Below are 22,577 nucleotides of genomic sequence, written 5' to 3'. Positions count from 1 at the left end.
GAAGAGTTGGCAAGCCTCTGGCTCTTCTCTTGTGCCCCAGTCAACCACAGGAGAACGGGGAGAAAAAGAGTGCTGGATTTATCTTGTATTTTTCTGCCTACATTTTCCTAGTGCAGTTTTCCAAGTTGCTGCATTGTTTGTTTGTCTCACAACCTAGATGACAGCTGCAAATACTTGCATGGAATTCCTGGGCCAGACTTGTGTCCCATGATGGGCTAAGGAGATGATTTCAGGTCCACAAATCCAGACTCCCCTGCCATCCTGCACATTGCTTGCATGGTCTAAGTGAACACAGGCTGTTCCGTAGAGAAGAAATCTGCCACTGTTCTATCTCCTTTCCAGCATTTTTACTTGTGCAAACAGAACTGGAGGTTCAGTAGACCAGCAAGATGCACATGAACATTGTGGCTCAGTCATGCATTGAGAACACACTTCAGGCCTTGAGCCCTGAGACACTGTGTTGGCCTGTGTCATCTCAAGGGAAAGGACTGAGTCTCCTCATACACATACCATTCCTGGATTATATTAAACCTGATTTGAAGAGAAGCCATGGGCTGTGAATCCCAAGCAGAGCATTGATACCCACTGAAACACTCACAGCTCCAAGGATGGACAGACTTTAAGACAAGACCCCTTTTATGGATCTGCTATTTAGTAGGTTTAAGCAGTTGCCTTTCCAGCATATCAATCATCCTTTCATGGTACCAAGTCTCTCCTTGCTGGAAAGGCTGCTGGATGGCTAATTCTGTGGTGAAGACTTCTCTGCAGGCACAAAGAGGTTTGTTATGTCAGCTGCCTAGGAACATTTTTCCGTTTAGTTCCCATTCTAGCCCCAAAGCCCTTCTACTTTCTTTCATGCAAAAACGCCCAAATCACAACGAAACTGAGAATACCCATAGCACAACAAGTTTTGAGAAGGTGGACATTTCATTGTACACACCTGTTCAAGGAAGGACTGCCTCTGTCTTTGTTTCCAGATCTCATTAACTACAGCCTGGTGTCCTCTCTAAAGCCTCCTTCTAAGTTTCATGAGGACATAGCATGCGTTTTGTGCTATGGATGGCACACACAAATGCAAGTTCTCATCCATAAAAATGACACAAGGACTGTCTTTAAAAGGCACTGAAAATGTTAAATGAAGTTTTACTACCTTCCTTTTCTGCAGCTAATGCTCTTTTAACTTTAGTAAGGCTCACAGGCATCTCACCTGTCAGAAAGCCCTATACCATGTACATGATACCATCAGTAGTGGCAGATTTGGCAAATTTTCTAGATCACAAAACCAAGCAATAGTAATTTTTACTATTTTCACTTTTCAATTAGTCAGATAGCCTCCCTGTAATTCACAGACATTTAATACAGGAGCTGTGTGTGTCTGAGGGTTTTTAAAGTGGAAAAGTGTGATTGCAAAATTAGAAGAGGCTTCCAGGACAAAACAAAGGTAGGGATAGTTCCTGAAGTTGTTTTAATGTTTGATATTGTAATAATGAGTCAATTTTCAGTGACTCAATTGGATATTAAGAGACAGAATTTTCTAGATCTTCTACAATTTACAACAAGTCTGTATAGCACAAGTTTCAAGATATTAAGACTACAGATGGTTGGTATCATTTATCTCTTTTTTTTATACAGTGAAATATGTTAATTTTAATATCAACATCCCCTAGATAAGTGAGTACCCTGCTATTCTGATCTGCAGTAATTATGCTATACATGCATCCAGTCTCATCACAATATCTTCTCCATAACATATCATAGCTGCTATATTTTATGAGGAAATTTATCTGCATAGAGTACATACATGAAGGCCATTTATTTTGTTTCCTGCCTTATCTGTTTTCCAGAAAACTGAAAGACAGATGCTGAAATGCACAACTGTGTCTTTATATAGTCAGAGTAAGATCTTGTCATTGATGTTAACAGCAGCAGGGCTACGCCTTTCAACACTGATATTTTGGACGTTGAGAGGGAGATGTTTAGGTCTCTGTGGAAGGTAGGTCAGCTTCAGTTTATCTTAGTCTATCTCAGGGCTTAGTATTACTTAGAGGACGACAGATCTGCTGTCTAGGTCAGAAAAAGTTCTTCAGGCATGTAATTCCAAATGAAAGTGAGAAAGTCCAGCTAGGACATTTTCATTAATGAGAGTTTCCTGGAGCCATTTAGTCTTGTGTTTAAGGGTGTGTTGGTTATTTATGGCAGAGAAAAGGAACGGATGTGTTGATGTTCTGGAACTTTTCCTTTGTGCATTGTTTCCCATTTCACAGTTGTATTTGGCACCCACTGTCCTCCAGCCAATAAGGAATATTAAAGAACTTCCTCTGCTGAGAAGTTGTGCGCACATTTTACAAACCATACAGTTTAACCAGAAGTTTGAATGGTAGTACTTCTACAAGTGTTTACAAAAGCCAGAAATTGCAAATATATAGTATTGCCAGCAAAGGTCTGCCAATGGTTGTTTTTATGGGCTATCTGTTCCTGTTTTCTTTAAAACAAAATTATATAATACAACCAACAAAGCAAATTTGGGTCTGGCTGAATGTGTTCAGGAAGGCCAGTAACAAAACTGAGATTGACTGTGATAAACGCAGGAGTAACCTCTGCACATGCCAAGAATAACCTCGTGTACTGGGGATAGTGCATTTATTTTTGTGCACTTACAAAGCAACGGTTCTTTCCTATGAAGTCTCAGTGGAAGCATCTCTTGTTTGCAAGCTGACACAGAGCTTTTCTTGGAAATGAGGACACTGATCCCAGAGAAATAAACTCTTGGTAATTAATAATTTTCAAATACAGAGCATTTTCTTCATCATTAAAGACCTATGCCTGTAAAACAGGGACATGTTTGCAATATATTGCTAAAGGGCTTCAAAAAAATTCCCTGGTCTCTCTTGTCTGCAGGAAAACCATGTAGCCCGTTGTGGTTTTTGCGTTTGCAGGGCGAAGCAGTGAAGGACTTTGATCTAGTGACCTGCACTAACTTTGACAGTGCCATGAATTTAAAAAGAAATGGGAAGAAAAACACTGCTTGCCAAAACCAATTAAATGTAATGCATACACAGTCCTTTCACTGGGAAAAAAAATCTACCTCAGATGCCTGGGAAATACATGGTGTTGAAATACTAGATTCACTGCCAGTAATAGGACCCTTATTGTTGGCAGTGAAAGTAAAGCTTCTCCCATGCATTACAGAGGTGATAGGAGATGGATTGCATTGCCACATTGCCAAATGCCAAGATCTTTGTGTCTAACTGGGGTGTTTATGTGTAGCACAGAGGACAAGGGTACCAACTGTTGAGTCTTCATGGAGTACCTGGGGTGCATCTTCACTGACAGCTACAAACACTTCTTTTGAACGGGTCTTTTATATCTTCCTGAGGCAAGCAGCTGTGCAATGATCTTGTCTCAGATCCTTCCTTGCCTTACTCTGCAGAAACTTCGGAAAACTTTCTGCCCATCACCTTATATCCTCATTTCCACTTCTTCATGGCTACTGTCTACCTTCTGGTTGACATGATGTCATCTGAACCCATGTTAGCACAGTTTTGGGGGGGTAATGAGTAGCCTGTGCTAAGGGAACTGAACTTTCGGTCTTATCTTGTGAACTTGATGTAACCAGCACACTCCTATAACTGTTCCTTGATTTGAGTACAGCCATTTATGCCCATTCATGTCCAATAATGCTCATTCTTTCCTCCTTGCTCTAGTGTGGCTTCTGATGCTCCCACAAGCAGGCATTTCCATTTGTATTTCCTTCAGCTAAGTCTTAATACCACTGTTAAACATGTCTACAGGGGCTACAGTGACTGGTGCCTGAGAAGGAACTTGGTGTTGTAGTTCCCCTGCTACAACCATCTCCATGCTGTAACCAATTAAGAGCTGCCGGCTTGCTTTTCAATCTAAGCACTTGTGTCATCCTGCAGGTGGCTATACTGCAGTGTAAAGTACAGCACATGCTTAATCATCCCGTTGGATGCATCATATTGCTGAGTATAACACAGTAGCATGAGAGGTCAGTTGTTGAGACAGTGATATCAGACACAGAATGGTTCTTGGGAAGGAATAAAGCTAAATATATATTTTTTGAAGAAACATCAACAAATGGTGAGAATCTTGCTAATTGTGGAAGAGTTGGTGGAATCAGTCCTAGAACTAAGTGTGATTTATGGATATGAAATTGAAGAGGAATATTTTGTACAGTAGTTGAAGGGCCTAATTACATAAAAAAGAGGATTTATGAGAATCAGAAGCAATTTAGATTTGTAATAGCCAGAGAAGCATGGAAATCTGAAAATAAAAGATACCAAGAACGTCTCAGACATTCATATGCTTGTAATTTTACAAGGCACTTCACTGGCTCCCTGACAGCAGCATATCATATTCAAACATATTGTCGTGTTCTGTGCAACTTTTAACTATGCTCCTTATTTCACAATTCTTTGTCACTGCTGTGTTGGTGCTATTTCCAGTGCCTTTCCCATCAGTTACACTTTTCTGATCACCAGTTTATCAGCTAGATATTGCCATGCTTTATCTATTTCTAAGAGATCTCACCGAGAAATGCCCTCTGTACTACAAGGCTTAGTAAGTTGTTGCTTCAGATTGTCTGTGCATCAGTCCATGGCCTGAACATGTCTGATGAATGTTGGATGAATTTGAAGTACTTTAAGCTGTTATGAACTTTAGATGCACTCCGGAGCTCCACATCCACAGGAACCATTCAACCAGAATTCATGCAACTCAAGCTGAGCTGCCAGTTTCAGTGAATCCCAAGTAAGTCACTAGAATTTTCAAATTCTCATTGCACAAAGCTTCCAGGCAGCAACACCCTCTCCCCATACTGAACTGTGTCCAGGGAAAGAAATATGACTTCTCCAGCAATATCCTTGGATGGAGCTGTTAGCCCACTCACTGCTTGGAAGCAAATTTCTCTGCATCAGCATAGATGTACTGAGACAAAGACAGCTCAGCTAGAGAGGAGGTAGAGATATGTAACAAATTCTGCCCCTGACTTAAGAAATACTGCTTTTTTTTGTTTGTGTTTCATTTACCTTTGTTAACCACAGTTCTCTAATAAAAGGCTAATAAAAGGTCAGCATTTGAGTACAAACAGTAGTGCTAACTTCAGTGAAGCAGATAATTCCAACATGTTTTGAAGTCGGGTTGAAAGAAGTTTTCATAAAAACAGGCAACTGTTTTTATGAATTTAATTATTTCAGCAAATTCTGTACCTATTCTATGAGTTTCCATCAAGGTGGACCTATTTTTGCTCTCAGCTTTGTTTTTATTATTGTAAAAATAACTCTATAATGGCATACAATTCTAACCTAATATTGACTTAATTGCATATCTGTGTAAATCCTTACATCCTCCCGTCTGGTGTAACTAGCACTTTTGTTTTCAGTAATTTGAAGGCTAGTGGTGATTTTATTTTGCCTCTGCGTAACCTGGTGAAGCCAAAGCAGCTGTCTGCACAGCGCCTGATTTCTTGCAGCATCAGTGCTGCAAGGCTGCTGCTGCTTCTTCAAGCAGAGAACAATTTTCTGCAAAATGCTTTTAGGGCACATGTGGACAGCAGTGGAGACACCAGAAATGTATGTATGTACATGTTGAAGATTGTGTGACTGAGCAAGCTTTGTCTTGTTCCCATTCTTGGCCAAGCTGGATGTTTAGGCAGCTTCACTCCCCGTTGGGGTCACATGAGATGCAGACCAACCAGGTGTCACAGAACCACCTTTGTCAGCACTGAGCTAAAATGGATTTACATCCACACTTGTCTCTGTTCTGTCCTCCCTGCTGAAATACAGCTCACCTGGGAGGCTGCAAAGCACATTCTTCAGACAGGTGATGTGAGTGCATGAGGCACAGGCTCATGCATGTTAATGACTTGATGCATTGTTGGCCTAGATTAGGGTTTGGCAGGTACTTTTTCTGCCACCAGTATGAACTTCAGCATCCATCATATATCTCTTATTCTGTGATCTGGCATTGTGTTAACAATGCTTTGCATACATCCATACAGTAACACAGATTGAGGAAACAATTATCTCTTCTTTTTTCTTTTTCTTTTCCTTTTTTCTTTTATTCTTTATTTTCTTTTTTTTTTCTTTTTTGGTTTTCTTTTTTTTTGTCATTTTTTTTGCTTTGTTTTATTAAACTCCCCTCAATTAATTTTTTAACTGAATAGATTTCCTGCTGTGAGCTACACTGAGTACAAACATGAAGCCTCTGGAAGGCTGGTAGGAGGTAGGAATAAACAGGAATGAACAGCCAAGGGCAAAGGTTAAAAGACTATAGGGCTGGAATTAGCATCCAAGAGCAGGAGCTGAAGGAGCACTCCTGCTGTGTGTCAAACCACAGTCCTGGGCTCTAGGTTGACCCTAGTCTGGTGGAGGTGCTGAGTTCAAACTTCAGCTTTGTGCCTTAGCCATTAGATTGGAGTATTTCAGGCACAACCAGGCAAGAACATTTGCAATAGCCAGGATGAACTGACAGTAGGAACCTGAAGAAAGAAAGAATTTGCCTTCTGTTCATTGTCTGAAGCATCATAGTTGAGGGAGGTGAGCTGTGTCCCTAGTTGCAAAGATCATCTGGATTCTGTTCTTTATGAGCCTGCATCTGAGCATGGCAGCAGTGCTCACCCTCCACAAAACTGTATATCTGACTCACTTGGATGCCCACTGGAACAGGGAAACTAACTTGCCTGGGAGGAGTACCTGACTTTGAGGAGAACATAGATGCTAGAAACTTTTATTAGGCTACTAACTGCAATTTTAGAGGTAGTTCAGTGAAGCACCAGTAAGGGTGTTTGGTTTTGGTGTGCTGGGTATTGCAATCTCTGAGTATTGAATGCCTCTTCAGCCTGGGTCTGTTCCCTGTTTAATGCATGGGGCTGAATATACTGAGTTATAGACACTGCACACTTGGCATTTTGATGTTCCTCATACTTGGATAGGCTGCTAGCTCTCCTTCAGTTTAATGAAAATTGCAAACTCAGAAGTCAAGGTACTGACACACTCTGCTGAACCTAAAATATATAATAAAAAATCCACATAGGCATCTAGTGAACAGGGGAAAAGGCTCACAGGAAGCAACCTGCTGAGCACAGAGCACTTGTACTAGCCAAAAGGAAATTCCTGCTGTTTCATTTGTTTTCTCAGTTTTGCTTTCCTCCACACAGCTCTGTAAGCTGAGGTTTTGATGTCTTTTGAGTTTTGTCTATCAACAGGCAGCAGTTCCACCATGCCTTGTTCCAGACCCTGGCCTTATGTGCAGTCTTCCCTTTCATGCCTGTAGTTGGCAAAACTGATGCCAAGGAGGTCTCTGAAAGTTTCAGCCTGTTAAAATGTGGAATATACATACTGTGTGAAGTCATATTTAGATGGAATCTCTTCTGGCTTTGGAGATGATAGCATTAACATCAATCTTTTATGTCACATCTTGTCCTACCTACTCAACTGTTCTACTCAAGCCTCACTTAATTGGCTTTTTTGGCCATGAAACCCTCTCTTGGGTTTAAACACCAGGGGAATTTGTTTCTCTGAAGTCACAAGGGAGAAACAACAAATGCCATCATAAATGTAGATACAGGTTTTAAAGGCTTGATTGGGAAGTGGAAGAGCTGGAGTGCAATGGGAAAGGTTGCTCCAGAGGCTTTTCCGTGCCCCCAGGGTGTTCTGGCCGCCTCCTTAGGCTAGAGGGCACTGTCCACTCTGACTTTGAAGCATGGACACCCCTTAAAAACCAACAGGGAAGCAGTGGAGGCAGAAAGGGCTGAAGCGGGAGTGAAGGTGGTTGTGCAAACACTAGTGCCTGGGTAGGGAGTGGGATGTGCAAACTTCTGGTCCCTGCTCCAGGGCAAGCTTTTTTTTTTTTTTCTTTCTTTCGTTGTATTCGTGTGCAGAAAACGTGTGTTTTTCACACAGAACAGTGAGAATTCCTCAGAAAGCTGGGAAGAAACTTGTATGCCCGTTACAGTCACACTATGATTCACCCTGTCCCTTATTACAGGCAGCAACCTTGACAACTCTCTTGTGCAATCCTAACACTTTCCCGGACATCACGGGAACACGACCCTTTGTGTTGAGCTATTTCAGAATGGCCTGACTCCTCCCACCCGCAGAAGAGAAAGCCTGGACAGAAAGACATGCTGAAACTCCCACTTCTTCGACACTAAAGTAACTGTGCCATTAACATGTTTTCTTTTGACGTCCAAGTGGTAAAAGCTTCTCCCTAGCCCTTCCCACATCCAGAGGAGGCAGGAGTTACAGTAGCCATGGGTATGTGACAACCAAAGCTCTGCAGCAGTGAGAAAAGGTGACTCTCGGGAATTAAGGGCTGGTTATTCTGTTCCCAGTTGGGAGTACAGACCAGCACTACGCTGCAGTGATAGCAAAGCAAGCATCTCGCAGCTCCAGAGAGTGGTGCTCACAGCCATAGGGAGAAGCTCTGGTATTAGGAGATAAGCTTATATGCTGCACAGATGACAGTGGTTGCATAAATCATTGATTTTTTTTGGCAAGAAGTGTTTGCCAGAGAGACTGCAGGCTGCTTTTATTGCACATGGATGTGAAGTATGTTCTGGTAGTGCAACTGGCTCTGACTCCAGAGAGAGGGAGTGTACCAAAGGCTTCAGGGGGAATTTGTACCAGTTGGCCTGTGGGATGGGTTCTCACAGCTGGTAAGAAGAAGTACAACAATAACTCTGTTTCCAAAGGGAGCTACTCAGCTCAGTCTCAGATTGACCCAGAAACAAGCATTTCAGTTTTAGAAGAGAAAATCTAGGGGCAGTCTTACCTAAAACACTAAAAATATTAGTTTTGCTAACTACTACAGCTCTGCAAATACTATTGCCTCTCTATTTCTCTGTTTTGATTGGATAGTGGTTATTTTTTTCTTTTTTGTTCTCCCTTCCCCTCTTCTTTGGCCTTTTGTTTAACAAGCTGGTTAAAAGCTACTCTAGCACTTTCTTATGAAGGTCCGTGGTCTGTTGTGCCAAGTGTCATAGAAATTTCCAGGGAGCTAGCCTTCATTCTATCCTGCAGCAGTCACTGACCAAATGTGATGCTATTCTTACCTTTTGAGAAAAACCACAAGCTGCAGAACCAACCTACTAAATAGTCTCCCTGAGATTCCTTAATTTTCCTCTTCTAATTTCAGCACTGTACAGAGAAATAACTCTCACAGGAAATCTCTGTACTGGAAACAAATGGGAAGCATGGCACTCTAAAGATTAGAAAGGAAGGGTTATCTTTGTGTTTAGCTAGCCGTTTGCAGCTTGCAGCAGTTTGGAAAGATAAAGCTATGTATACTGTTAAATTTTATTAAGGGACATAAACCTGCTCCATATTTACTAGCATGTATGTGTAATATCAAATCTGGCCAGGCAAAGTTATAAATCCCTTGTCTTTGATTTTCCGAAGCATATCAGGCCTGTGCAAACCTTTGCTGTCACTTTTAGTGGGAAAAAACTCTGTGCCATAAGACCTATACCCTCACAAAACTTTTCCTGAAAAAGATGAGGAGAGCAGAGGATAACTGCATTATCACTAGAAAGTTTGTTACTTTACTATGACTCTTTCTTCCCCCTGATTTTATTCCTAAAAGCCAATTAATGATATTTAAAGGGTGTGTGTTAATGCTTGCTTTGGAAAGAAATGTAGCACATACTTTGTGTTACATTTTGCAATTTTGCTTTTGAAATTAATGCAACACTGAATATTTACAAGTTTCAATATCAATACATTTTGATTTTTCTTGAGGGAGGATTTTATGCATGCAAACTTCTTTTGTCAGTCGAAAGGGGAACAACATTGGGCAGCTTCGGAATAATCCTGATAAGTTAGTAATAATTGCTGATCAATCTATATCAAAATTTCACATATTGCTTCTGTTATAAAACTTAGTTTTCTTTTGTTCCAGGCTTGTAAATTTTCTATATTATTTTGATTTATTATTATAAAAGTATTTAGTTTGGTTTAAAAAAACTCAGAGAGGTAACAAGTGCTCTTCCAAGGGATTATACTCCACAACATTTTACTTTTCCAGTCTATGTTTTTTTGTGACCTTTAAAATCTCCTATTTACTCCTAAATGAATGAACCTATAACATCTAAAATAATCCAAAATTGTTTAGATAACGAAGAATCTGTGGCATTCTATGAACAGAGGAGGAACTCTATGACATTATTTTATATGACTCCTTCATCCAGCAAAATCCAAGGTTCCGGTGGCTTGTGAGAAGCAGGAAAAGCTATGCAGATCCAGACCTAGAGAAAGGAAAACATGTAGAGCAGCCTTAGGCATCAGCAGCCTCTACCTCCCTGATGCTCTTTGGAGCTTATGATTTTGATGACAGGAGTTTGGAATCTCTACAAAGTACATCTTTTGGCACTGATCTCTCAGGTTTGCAAAAAGACATATAAAATACTGTGTTCTTGGTTTTCTAGTGAAGTCACAGGACTGTCTTGGGGTGTTCCAGTATCCTTAAGACATTTACCCATTTTCCTTCTGCTTCAGAATAACAGAACTGAGACTAGTATTTGTCCAGGGATTGGACAGGGAATGTGTGAGTCCATTGGCATTTTGTGAAAAAATGTTTTCTCTACCCCAAACTTTTTCTAGGAGGACTTTGCTGATACATATTTGTGAAGGTCTGCGTAGCCAATAAACAGATAAATGAGCACGAAGATAAAGTAGCATGGAAGTAGGAGTCACTGCAGAAGCACTTGCCATGAGCTATAGAAAGTTAGCTCCTATGAGTGCTGGCTGAAAGAAACAGGGACTTAGGATCACTGGAAGAGAATCCAGCTGTTAGAGGCTGATGTACTCAGGAATACAGGCTTACTGGGGTCTTTGTGCATAAACTAGAGTACATCACAAAAGGTCTGAGTCTGTCACTACCTTCTCCTCTGAATACGAGTCATCTACAACAGCCTAAATTTTGTTAGTTGCTAAAATGAAGTGGGGAACCCAAGAGCAAATATTACCTGTAAGGTTCATAAAAAACTACCAGGAATGATAGTAAATATGAATCTTAGGAACATCCTAGATGCAAAGTATAACTCCTGAGCACTGAACAAGTGCTCAAATGTTATGTTTTGCTTTCACCCTGATGGTTGCTACGACAGCCCAAAGAGCAGGCAGCTGAACTGAAAACTTAAATACAGTGTCTAGTCTTCATCTACAAGAAAGTGTTTTATAAGCTGTTTTGAAGAGATTTCAGGGTTTTGCTCTGCTTCATTCAAATTATTTAGAAATGGCAGCACACATGACATGAGAAGTAATTTTCACAGGCAATTTCTGCATTGGAAACAATAATTGGAGAGCATGGGGCTGTAGTGGTTAAGGTGCAAAGGTGAAAGATTACTCATAGGACAGTGGCCACCAATTTACAAATCCAGTGATTACTGAATTCTGGCATGAAATATTGGTGTGCTTTTGCCACTGAGCTCAGACAAACAGGATAATCACTGTAAAGACAAGTAGATGAATTTTAAAATTGATGTGCTCTCACTGCTGAGACTTGTTTCTGCAATCACAAACTAACAGTTTTGTGTTGAGATCCTCCTTCTGAAATAATGTGAAAATTCTTAAATAAGAAAACCGAGCAAAAAGAAATAGAGGAGGAGCAAAAGAGGGAAAAATACACCCAAATGCACCTACCACCAACCTCTGAATACAACTATTTTCATATTAGAACAAAGAAAATGTATTTTAAAGAAATTTTTAACAATAATTAGATGTCCATATTCTGTTACAGAAACTGTCAAAATCTTGATGTACCTCTGGAAATTTCAGTGCAGAAAGAAGGCTCAAAATCATTTGTAAGAGTGAACTGAGGTGCTCTGGCCAGCTTTTATTTTCCTTTTCTTTTTTCTTTTTTATTTTCCTCTTTTTCTTTCTTTTTCTTTTTCTTTTTCTTTTTCTTTTTCTTTTTCTTTTTCTTTTTCTTTTTCTTTTTCTTTTTCTTTTTCTTTTTCTTTTTCTTTTTCTTTTTCTTTTTCTTTTTCTTTTTCTTTTTCTTTTTCTTTTTTTTTCAGCAATAACCCCACTTTTCATGTCTTCTGCTTGTGATTTTTTTAAGAACACATTACCACTGACTTCTCCTGAGTGACATAATTTTATAGTGATAGAATGTGATAATGATAATGAGCATTCAGTATTTAGTGATCCCATATGATTTTCATTGGAGTCAAATAAAGAAATGTCCTTGTGATTTCCATAGATAAAGGCTTAAAATAAGATCAGAAGTTTTGAATCATTTCGTATTTAGTAGCATGGACAGGTGCCAGCTCGAATGTCTGAAAAGCCACATGTGGAGATATGCAAAAAATGTCTTTTAAAGACACTCATATTATACATGAAGATTATTAGCAAGATTGTTAAGATGAAAGATTTATTAAATGATGTTTGTGCTGTTTATTTCCTATTTAAAATAGAAGTCTAAAATACATTTTGTAACAGTCTATCAAGTCACATAGAAATGACAATGCTAACATGTCCTTGAACTTGCAAGGGAGTGAAAAACCTTTTCTGAAGTCCTTGATATGAAAATTGTGAGCTATTCAAAGTTCATTTGATGAGAGATGATGCCTGCAGCAACAGATGGAACCTCCCAAGGAAGCTTGAGTATATTCAAAAGCTTCCGAATTATTCCAGTAAAGGTCCTTGTACAGAAAGTTCCAGCTCACTTCTTGTTTACTTGGTAAGCTGCTGTAGAGGAGTCACATAGGATTTCCCTAACAAATCACATGTTCTCATATTGCAGCATCCTTGAGCCAAATGCATAGAAAACTTGGGTAACCTTTCTTCTTCAATATACACAGGGAGAAGTAATCTGTTTTCAACATTTTTGGCCCCTGCATTACATAGATGATGGCCAAATAATGACCTATTTCAGCATATTTCCTCCTGCACTCTGAACAATATCTGTATAATTTTCTGTCAGTCTTAACAGACTGGACTTTATAAGTAAGATATAGTAATGTAATATGAATGTAGGTTTATAATTTTGACTATTAGTTCACAGTTCCAGATGCTGTGAGTTATTTTCCTGTGCCTAGTGAGAGACAAGCAGAATTGAGGCTGGAAGAGGCTTTGAAAGAGTTTTTGGAAAGTCTGGCTTCCAATATCTGTCTCTTTCTTAGGCTCTTCAAAGTCACTTATGGCCTCGCCCTTGAGCATTTGGCTTTCATAACTAATTCTCTGAACACTGAGTGCAAGTGCCTTCAGTCGGTGTTCTTATTGCAAAAGATGCCTAAAAGATAGCCAATATAAAACCAGAACAACACAGATTTCTCCAGATTCCTATTAGAACGTGTTAAGTTGAATATTAGGCATAAGAAGGGGAGATCTGAACTCCAACCCTTGCTCCAAGGACTGTGCCCTGAATCTGATCACTATTTAACATAAATAGCCCTTTAAGCAGGACCAGAACCCAGCGTTCCATTAGTCTATGAAAGTACTACAATTACTGAATTACTGCTGTCTTTTTCCTGCTTGGTGAGACCTGAAGTCTTGCTACAGAATGACCTGGCTTTTACAGAAGGGCTAAAAAAAGGCACTGATTGCCTGTGTCACACACACTGTTTAACACTTTTAACCTGCCTTGTATATGCAGTTTCTCACCAGGTACGTAGAACACTTCAGGTCACTAGTTTCTTTACAGTCTACGCAAAAGAGAGCTGCACTTCATAGTACCCGTGACATTGAAAATATAATATGTATACTGACTAATCATAATAAATATATAATTTCCAGTTCCCATAATCTTGCTGCCTTGTGCAGAAAAAATTTTATAGGCTTTCCTGTGATATCTGTGAAAGATTTTAATTCCCTTGTAAAGAGAAGGGATAGCATACTCATGACTCAGGCAAATAGGAGTGAAGACAATAAGAATTTCTACTGATGTTTAGGGGCACCAGATTTTTCATTACATTGTTTATTTTCACTGATGTCATCCTCACTAACTTGTGCTCATACCACATGTAAAGCAGAGCCCACTTAAGTGCAATAGTCTTTTAGAAGACTATTATGACAGGTTTTTTTATTTTCTTCATTTCATGCAGAGTAACTCAGAAAATATTTTGTGTTAATGATGGCTTTCTCTTCAGTCTTTTCCCACAGAAGACATTAACACCATTGACACTACATTGATATTGATAAAATATGCCTTTAAGCACAGCAACCATGAACTGCAACCATTCCCTCCAGGATTTCATGTTAATACTAAAGGCTTTGTTCAAATCTTTGTCATAGAGGAGCTCCCTTTGAATCCAGTGGGCTTTGGATAAGTTCCTTTGATTCTGAGGCCAGAAAAATTTCTTCACTAAGAGATTCATTAACTTGGACAAGTACCTACAGAAAAGCCATGATATGTTCTCAGTAGGTGACAAAATTTGCACAAAGAGGAATTTTAGTGATTCAGTGATGATAACAGCCTAAATAATCAGTCTGTGGCCATACTAGGTATCAAGGTTATTTGGTAGGCATCTAATTATTATGAAATAAATAAAATATTTACTCCATCATACTGTTGAAATACAACTAGAAGAGAAGCTCTAAACTATTAAAAAAATATGTACTGGAAACTATTCCTTCTCTTCAAAGAAAATTTTGCAGCCCAGGTCCCTAGTTCAGACATTAATTTCCAAGGTGATCTGTGGAAGTTTTCAGTAGTAAACATCCTTCCCACATTTGTACATCACTGAAGAGTTAATGTCTTCAGTAACTTTTTCATTTTTGAAAAACATAAATTTTGCAAAAACACAGCATTTTGTTTAAATAATGTGTTTCGTTCTCCTAACCAACAGAAATTAAAGGTTTTGGAAATCATGTCAAGCTCGCTATATAGACTGTGCTCAAACTTTGTGGTTGCCTTTGTGTCCTCAGTGACTCACCCTAAGTTGTTTTTGTATTCTTAAAATATAGATTTAGCTTCAAATTTGGTTCAGCTGTTATAGGCACATTTTATGCACTCTGTCTTCAAATCTGGAAGATTTTATATTTGTAAAGTAATTTATCTTCTCTCTGTGCCTCTGACTCTTTCCAGAAAGCCCTAGTGTATATTTTATTTCTATATTCAATTGTAGATAAAACTTGGCACAAAGCTAAGTTAAAAAATAATTCTTTTATAAAATCACTTACAGGAGAGAAATACCCTTCCCTAAATTTCCAAGCCCAAAGGTGCCGCTTCCTTCAATGGTTTGATGAAAGAATATGGAATAAAGAGTTTAGCATCCAATAGTGATCAGCTGCATTTGATTGGACAAGGACAGTTTATATATTCCCGCTTCAGATAATTGGAAAGCATCCTTAAGCATGATCTTAAGCATGCTTATGCTCTTGAAGTTATAAAAATCACTATTTTACTTAATTTTGGGCATGTGATGTGGTTGCATAAGGAAAACCGCAATGTAAACTTCATAGCTCATATTGCTACTAAGGTATTATCTGGCACCAGGCATAATGTTTTAAATGCAAGAACCAGGAACACCATTATTCACTACTGTGTATTTCAGGGCAGAAGTCAGTGCATTTTCAAATACTTAGGGAAAACACTAGAGACTCCAAAAAATAAGTGGGAAAGACTTTTCCTTCATGATGGCAATTAGATCTGGCTTGAAATCCAAGACTGCTTGATAATTCTGCGCAGAAATATTCCTGCAGCATGTAACAAATGAGCAGTGAGCTCAATTTTTGTTATTACTTTCAATCCTGTCTGTGTGGCCATCCCAGCAGTACAGCATGTACAGTAAGCACAGCTCACTTTTGCCTCAGAAATACCAGGAGCTGGACATTCCCCTCATCTTTTTGGACTTGGGCAATATGTTCAAATTTCTGTTTAAGCTGAAATAGAACTGCTTAAAATATAAGACTCCTCCTTTGTTTATTTTGAGACCTAGATGAGTAAACTCAGGAATGATGTAAATGGTGATATGGGTTAGGATCTGGGCTGCTCAACATTTGGCAGACCGTAATCACAATATACTTGTCTGTTACACGCCTGTCTCCTATGGCATGTCAGTATGGCTGCGAGGCATAAATCTCTGCTGGTGGTCCATTTCATTCCCAGATTCTTGCTGCCTTCCCCCTTTCAAGGACTTAGAGAACATAATGATTCATGATTCCTCAGTTTGCCCCAATCTCCTTCTGCTAGGGCTCTTTTTTTGTATAGCTGGTCACACATATTAAGAACACAGTTTTAACTTAGTGTTTCCACTTTGCTTCCTTTTGATTGACCAGCCTTAAGTAGCAACAGAAGAGCTTTACCCAGATGCTTCTTGTGTCATCTTAACCACATACTTTGACCACTGGAGCTGTGGGGATTAAATGACTACTCATGATCTTTATTGACCACCCCCTCCCTCCATTATTCCTAATTAATTTTCTTACTCACACATGTTTGAGCAGTTATTTTATTTCTATTTATTTCATTTATTTGTCTTTTTAGCAAATGACTAAGTGTCACTTCTATGTAAAAACAAATGAATTAAAATTATCTGGTGTATTATAAATTCTGGTATTCTGATTTAAAAATAAAGTAACTCGTATTCCTAATATATTTATCTCCCCAGATTGATATTAATTTCAGTAGTCCCACTGAAATTCTGATTGTCAGTACTCTGAGGTGCTTTAGCTGCCATGTTCTGGTCTCTATAATTATTGCTGATAGAGAAGCTTGTCTAAAATTCTGTAAAATTGGCTGTATCTTCATTTATCTTAAGTCCCATTTTTCATTCTACTTCCTTGAGATGTCTGATTATCCTTTTTATCTTATTTTCTTTCTTCTGCAAGCACCAAAATTACCAGTGACATCAGGACTAGTGAAGATCACCTTATTTCTTCCAGAAAATATTATAGTTGTGCTATGACTCCCAAAACATCTTAAGAAGACACAACGAAGTCAGTCTTTCTGTGTATTTCCTCTCTTATTTTACAGAAACCACATTTCTATTTAGCTGATCTCTTTTGTGTAAGGGAAAGCTATATACCATGTCATAAATGGGAATTTTCAATAAGTAGGAAATTCTATGGCACTTATTACTGTTTATTTCAACACTCTTAAAAGTATTTACAGTCTAACAAAGTCAGTCTCTATAGTCTTTAATCTATCTTATCCCACCATCCCACAAAATTCTTTCCAACATCTCTCTGGTTACAATTATCTGGCTCTAAAATTCTCCATACTTTGTTCTTTTTTCTTGATAAGAGCTTAAACTGCCTTTTAATTCTCTTATAAATTTATCTTCCTCAAACAGCTTAGCTATGTTTAACTATCTGTACTGAGAAAGCCACTAAAACCTCCCTCCCTCTCTCCTTCTGTCCATAACCGCATTCTTGCTATCGCACTCAAAGCTGATCTTGTCTCCATGTGTTGTAGCTCACATGAAATACTACCACATTATGTGCATGTTCCTCTTACTTTATGTGTTTCACCAAATCCTGAAAACCCTGCATGATCCTCTAGGTGCTTTTTTGCCTCATCATGCTTGTATTACACTTAGCATGAGACCAGCTTGGGTATTTTATACTCACTGTTACAAGACTGTCTCCAGTTACATTCCCATGAGCTCTTTCAATGCTTCTTTGTCCTTACACGTAGAATTCTCCTGAATTATCTGAATTATCTTTTTTGATCTGTCATGATGTTTTGTGAAGTCTATTTTTAATTGCTACCTATTCCAGATTATCTTACAGATACCTCCAGAATATTGTGTTATATCTGTAACTTGTCTAATGATTTTTCTTACCATTTTTATGCTATCACACTCATAACTCTTCTACTTTGCCTCTTGAGACAAAATATGCAATGTGATTACTGGGAACCACTTTGATCAAAAAATGGATATGCTTAAACATTTTTATTAAGAACATTTTGGTGCTATTCAGCTGTATCCTTAACTGTGACAAAACCAATGAATAAATATTAGATCCCTGTCTTCAACATCTTCCTTTGCTACTTTTGTGTTGGAACCATACATCACTATTTGGTACCACTCCTTTCAATATTCTTGAAGATTATTATCACAATCAAGGAGAATTAATCTTGTAAGTTGTTAGGGATTTCTTTGCTGGGAGCACATTTTCATATCCCCTTTGTTCAGGATGCTCCACTAGCTTGAGGTACTGACAGTTTGCTTGTATTTTCCTTCAAGGATTATAAAAATGGAGACTATAATTTCAGAGGATTGATAATGTATCAGTGGTGATACAGAGAGACATAATCTTATCCTCCTTGACTTTCTTCCTCCTTATGACTATTGCCGCTGAAATAAATAGTGATGATCCTCTCTAAGAAGCAGAAGTAGTCTTGGATACCTTTTCCTCCATTTGGTAGAACCACATGTGAATGCTATCTCTCTCTTCACGGTACCACTCACCATGAAGTTTATTTCAATAAAAACTGTTGCTCGTCTTGTCTGAGAAAACCAGCATGGATATAACAAACTTTATTAAAAAGGCTATCATGTGCATGTCATTTCATATTTTCTGCACTATCATTTGTTGCACTCCTGCCCTGGGTAGAGATGCCTGCACGCCTTGTTATGATCTGTAGGGCAGGGGATATTTCTTGCCTCTTAGAATGGAACAGTTGGTTTAAGCTTTGAAGGCACCCCTAATGAATGAAGGCTACACTTCACTCACTCAAGGACAGCACTTCTCTCCTTGCTTCCCTTTGAAAATTACAGCCCAAACACAACACCAAATGCAGTTGTCAGACATTTTGAGACTTCTTACAGAAAATACATTTTCCTTCTCTTTCTGTCAGCACTTATTATGTCAGAATAAGAGGCATATTGTCTTTTACAGCAGTTGTTATTCCAATATTCCTTTTTTATAATTAAATCAGTTGAAACTGTTTAGGCAAAAGGCAGCATACTCTCATCATGTCATGTCTAGAGGTCTGTGGGAATTCCTGTAAAGCAAAAAATCACTATGTGGCGTGCTAAGAAAAAAAGCATGAATGTCTTTCTCTGGATATCTGTCTGAGTATCAGTGTCTGTGCATATCTGCAGGGTGGTATTGCCACTGTATATCTAATTTAACTGATAGAAGGAACACATACTTAGAATTTCTCTTTAGAATGTTTTTATCTCAAATTCTATTGCTTTTTTTCCCCTGGGACACAGCCACCTTCCTGCTGTTGAGATGCCAGAATCACAGCTACAACGGAATAGGAAAAGAATCAGTGCAAGAAAAAATCAGGCTGCTTGTAAAGGATTGTTTTGGCAAAATATATAAGCATTTTTGAACTCTATAACATTCTTTAACTTTATGACAAGTGGATATTTAGTTTCTTAGCTGAACACAGATGGATTTTAGGATAAAACAGCTCTATTCTGAAATGCTCTGTTGAGTCATTGTCTCAAAACTAATAATGACTCAGTGCTATAGAGAAGACTTTACAAAGTCTCCTGCTACAGTGCACTCTGCAACCTGAACCAAGTTACACTGATAATTTGCACATGGAGAGCTTCTTTATGTGTTTGTCACCAGGTGTCAATTGCAGAAGATATTAAAGTGTTTCCTAGGATCTGCTTCTTAAGTGCCCAGCTGTGAAGAGTTCTGCAAGACTCCTACAGGTAAAAGCAAAAGGAGATGAGGTAAACAGGCTGGCATTGGCAAAAGGGGCAGCATAAGGAACAGCAAAGATCTCAAAAAGCCTTTTCCCCAGAGGCCAACATCCTGTAGTACCCAGGGAATATGCTCTGTTCACATTCTGTGCTATAAAAGCTTTCAAATTTTAAAGAGGAGAAACAAGGGAAACTGAGGAAAATTCTGAAATGGGTAAGTACTTAGGATGCTTCCTATGCCATTATAATAGGCGCATTTCTAAATGGATTCTTATGGTAAATTATTATACAATAATTTACAACCACAGGATATACTTGATTGCAAATCTGGCCTCTGTACTTTAAGAATCATTTCTATAGGGAAACAGATGAGTAGAGGAAAAGAGCAAGACACTTGCATGGAAATTAAGTCTAGGCTCAGCTTTACATAATTCCATAGCTGTCTTTGAGAACATCACTGGTGGTGAATGCAACAACATTCACCATTGTGAATGAATAACTTCTTCTCACCTAGATAAAGGTAACAGGCTTTGGATGAACATCCAGCATCTTTTGCATGTGGCAAAGCAAGAACTGAAGGTTCAGTAGCTGACAATGACCCTAGAGTACTCTAGCTTAGAGCTGCCTGGGAGGAAACAATAAGAGTATGTGTATTGACAGCACTGGTCACAGCCTCTCTCTCCCACACAATTGGCATCATTTAGTGGGACATGTTGCCTGTCACATGATGGGGGAGTCTGTGTGTGTATACCTCCAATTTCTGTGAATCAGCATCTCAGCTGCATCAATTTGTGTCCAGATAAGTTGTTCTCGTGGAAAAAAAAAATAAAAAAAGGTCTCCAGTAATAATTTAATAGCCTGATTAAAACACTCCACCTGTGACATGGGATCTCACCTGGCTCAAATTTGAGAACAGATCTTTCCTATGTCAAAGAGAGCAATTGTTTTCTCTTTCTCCTGCAGAATTTATCTCACTCCACACAACCTCTGGAAATTTGTATGGGCAAGAAAAATACTTGTGTCTTGATTCTGAGGAAACAATACTGTAGTGCTGTGATTCCTATCCCTCCTCCCAGCAGGTACATCAGTATTTTACGAGAAGCAGAAAAGCTTAAGCAAATCTAAAATGTCTAATTCAGAGGGCAGTGACTGGAGACCTCAGCTGGGAGATGGCAGGACCCAATTTAAAATCTTTCTTCTTTAAATGATTTGGAGTAAGAATGTAAAACCAAGTCTTCTGTTTACAGGGACTTCTTGCTGTCTGATTTTTGAGTGAAGCTCAATGGAAAGGCCTAATGCCTGATGGTGGAAATTTCAGAATTATTAAAGGCAAGAAGTCAAATACAGGGATTTTACACAGTGATTTTAAGCAGATAAACAGCTACATAGCCACTGATTTTAGAAGTTCCTAGTGGTAACATGGTACCGAAATCTGGGCCCTAAAATACAAGAACTGTACAGTTCTCATAACTTTAAGTTTTGTTCCTTCAGAGGCTATGCTGAAACGTTTTTCTTTCCCCTCCTCAGTGAGATTCTGCATTGTCATTATCAAATAATGATTCCTACCTAGACTGAAAACTTTCCTGATGGAGTTCCTTATCAAAGCCTCAGTGTGCTCCTGAATGCAATAAAATGATCAAAAATGACTAATGCCTAGAGTGGCAGTTCTGGGCTGTCAGTCTTGAGATACTGGATGCTGAAAATTGATGGAATTGTGGCTTACTCCTCTGCATGACATAGTCGCACTGTGTGTGACTATGCTGAAATAGTTTTCTCCTGTACAATAGATAACTAAGTAAAATACATGTAGTGCTCAAGCTGTAAGGAGTCTTCTTACCTACATCTTGGTCCAAAAGTTCGAATGTAAGAATTTTGAGTGGAACTGTTCCTATTTCAGTCCCAGAAAACTCAACTGTTTCTTTTAAGCCAACAATGTGATGTTACTTTCCCCTACAATTCTTGCCCCTTTTAGCTTAGAAATTCTATGACTGCTAATGATGGAGAATTACAATATGATTAACTGTAATAGCTTTTGAAATGGCTTAAAAGTAATGATTAGGAAATTGTGAGCCTTCTTTTTCTCCAAAACCTTGTGTAGTGCTAAGTAGTGTGTACTGCAGTACTTTTGAAAGTCATCACTTCAGAATGGGATTATTTGATTAAAAGAAACTCAGGAAATTTGTTTATTCACTGTCTTGTTATATATAAATAAGGATAAAGCATTCATCTTCCTTAGAACTTTCCACAAGCACTAAATAAGTAAAACAAAAATTAGTAAGCCTATCTGTGGAAATATTTATTAAGCCAAGCATGTTCTTGTTAACTACATTCAGCACTTAAAAAAGTAAACAGGTAGATGAAGTTACAGTTCTCATCTTGCCTTACAACAGCTGTCTAGATGTCTGTTTACTGTGGGCATGCCTCTAATGCCTGTATTCATATCAACAGCATTTACATGCTTTTAGTAACCTTGTTAAGAGCTTCTAGTCACCAAAAGTATACTTGTGATTCCCTATGCTTTAGAAATATCCTGAATTAAGTCAATCTACCTTAATAAGCATCTTAGTATTCAAGAACCAAAAATATGTATAGACATTTACAGCTTCTAGTCTTCTTTACTGCATTTCCATGAAGAAACCCTGTAAGGGAGACCACTTTTTAAAGGCATAATAGATAATGTAAATGCAAAATGTTATTTGAGAAGCTTTAATTGCTTCAGAATAATGCAATTACGTGAACTGAACATAAGAAGAGCCACAGCTAATGTTTGTGTGATGCTTGACTCAAAGAAAATGTTTACTAAAGGAGATAGAGTGGGTGCTGAATTTGATGAGTCTGGAATTAAGGACAGAATAAGCATTCACTTTGAAAGACTGTGCTTTATAGAGAATATCTCTTAAATAACTAAAGGAAAAGAGAAACAGGAAAACAAAGGAGCTCTGCCAGTCTCCTCTGTAGGAGTAAACAGGATTAGGTATAATGAGATTATCAAGTAATTCTGTGT

General features: G+C 38.5%; 1 protein-coding gene across 3 annotated transcripts in view; it reads right to left on the bottom strand.

Moving 5' to 3' along the window:
• Positions 1–22,577, bottom strand: part of LIFR (LIF receptor subunit alpha) — an 87,179-nt gene that overhangs the window by 54,268 nt on the left and 10,334 nt on the right. The gene's annotated exons all lie outside the window — the stretch shown is intronic.

Source organism: Cyanistes caeruleus, chromosome Z (assembly GCF_971803275.1).
Source record: "Cyanistes caeruleus chromosome Z, bCyaCae1.hap1.1, whole genome shotgun sequence".
In the NCBI taxonomy this organism is placed as follows: Eukaryota; Metazoa; Chordata; class Aves; order Passeriformes; family Paridae; genus Cyanistes; species Cyanistes caeruleus.
Note: the sequence above shows the minus strand (reverse complement) of the source record. Positions and strands in the feature narration are given on the sequence as shown.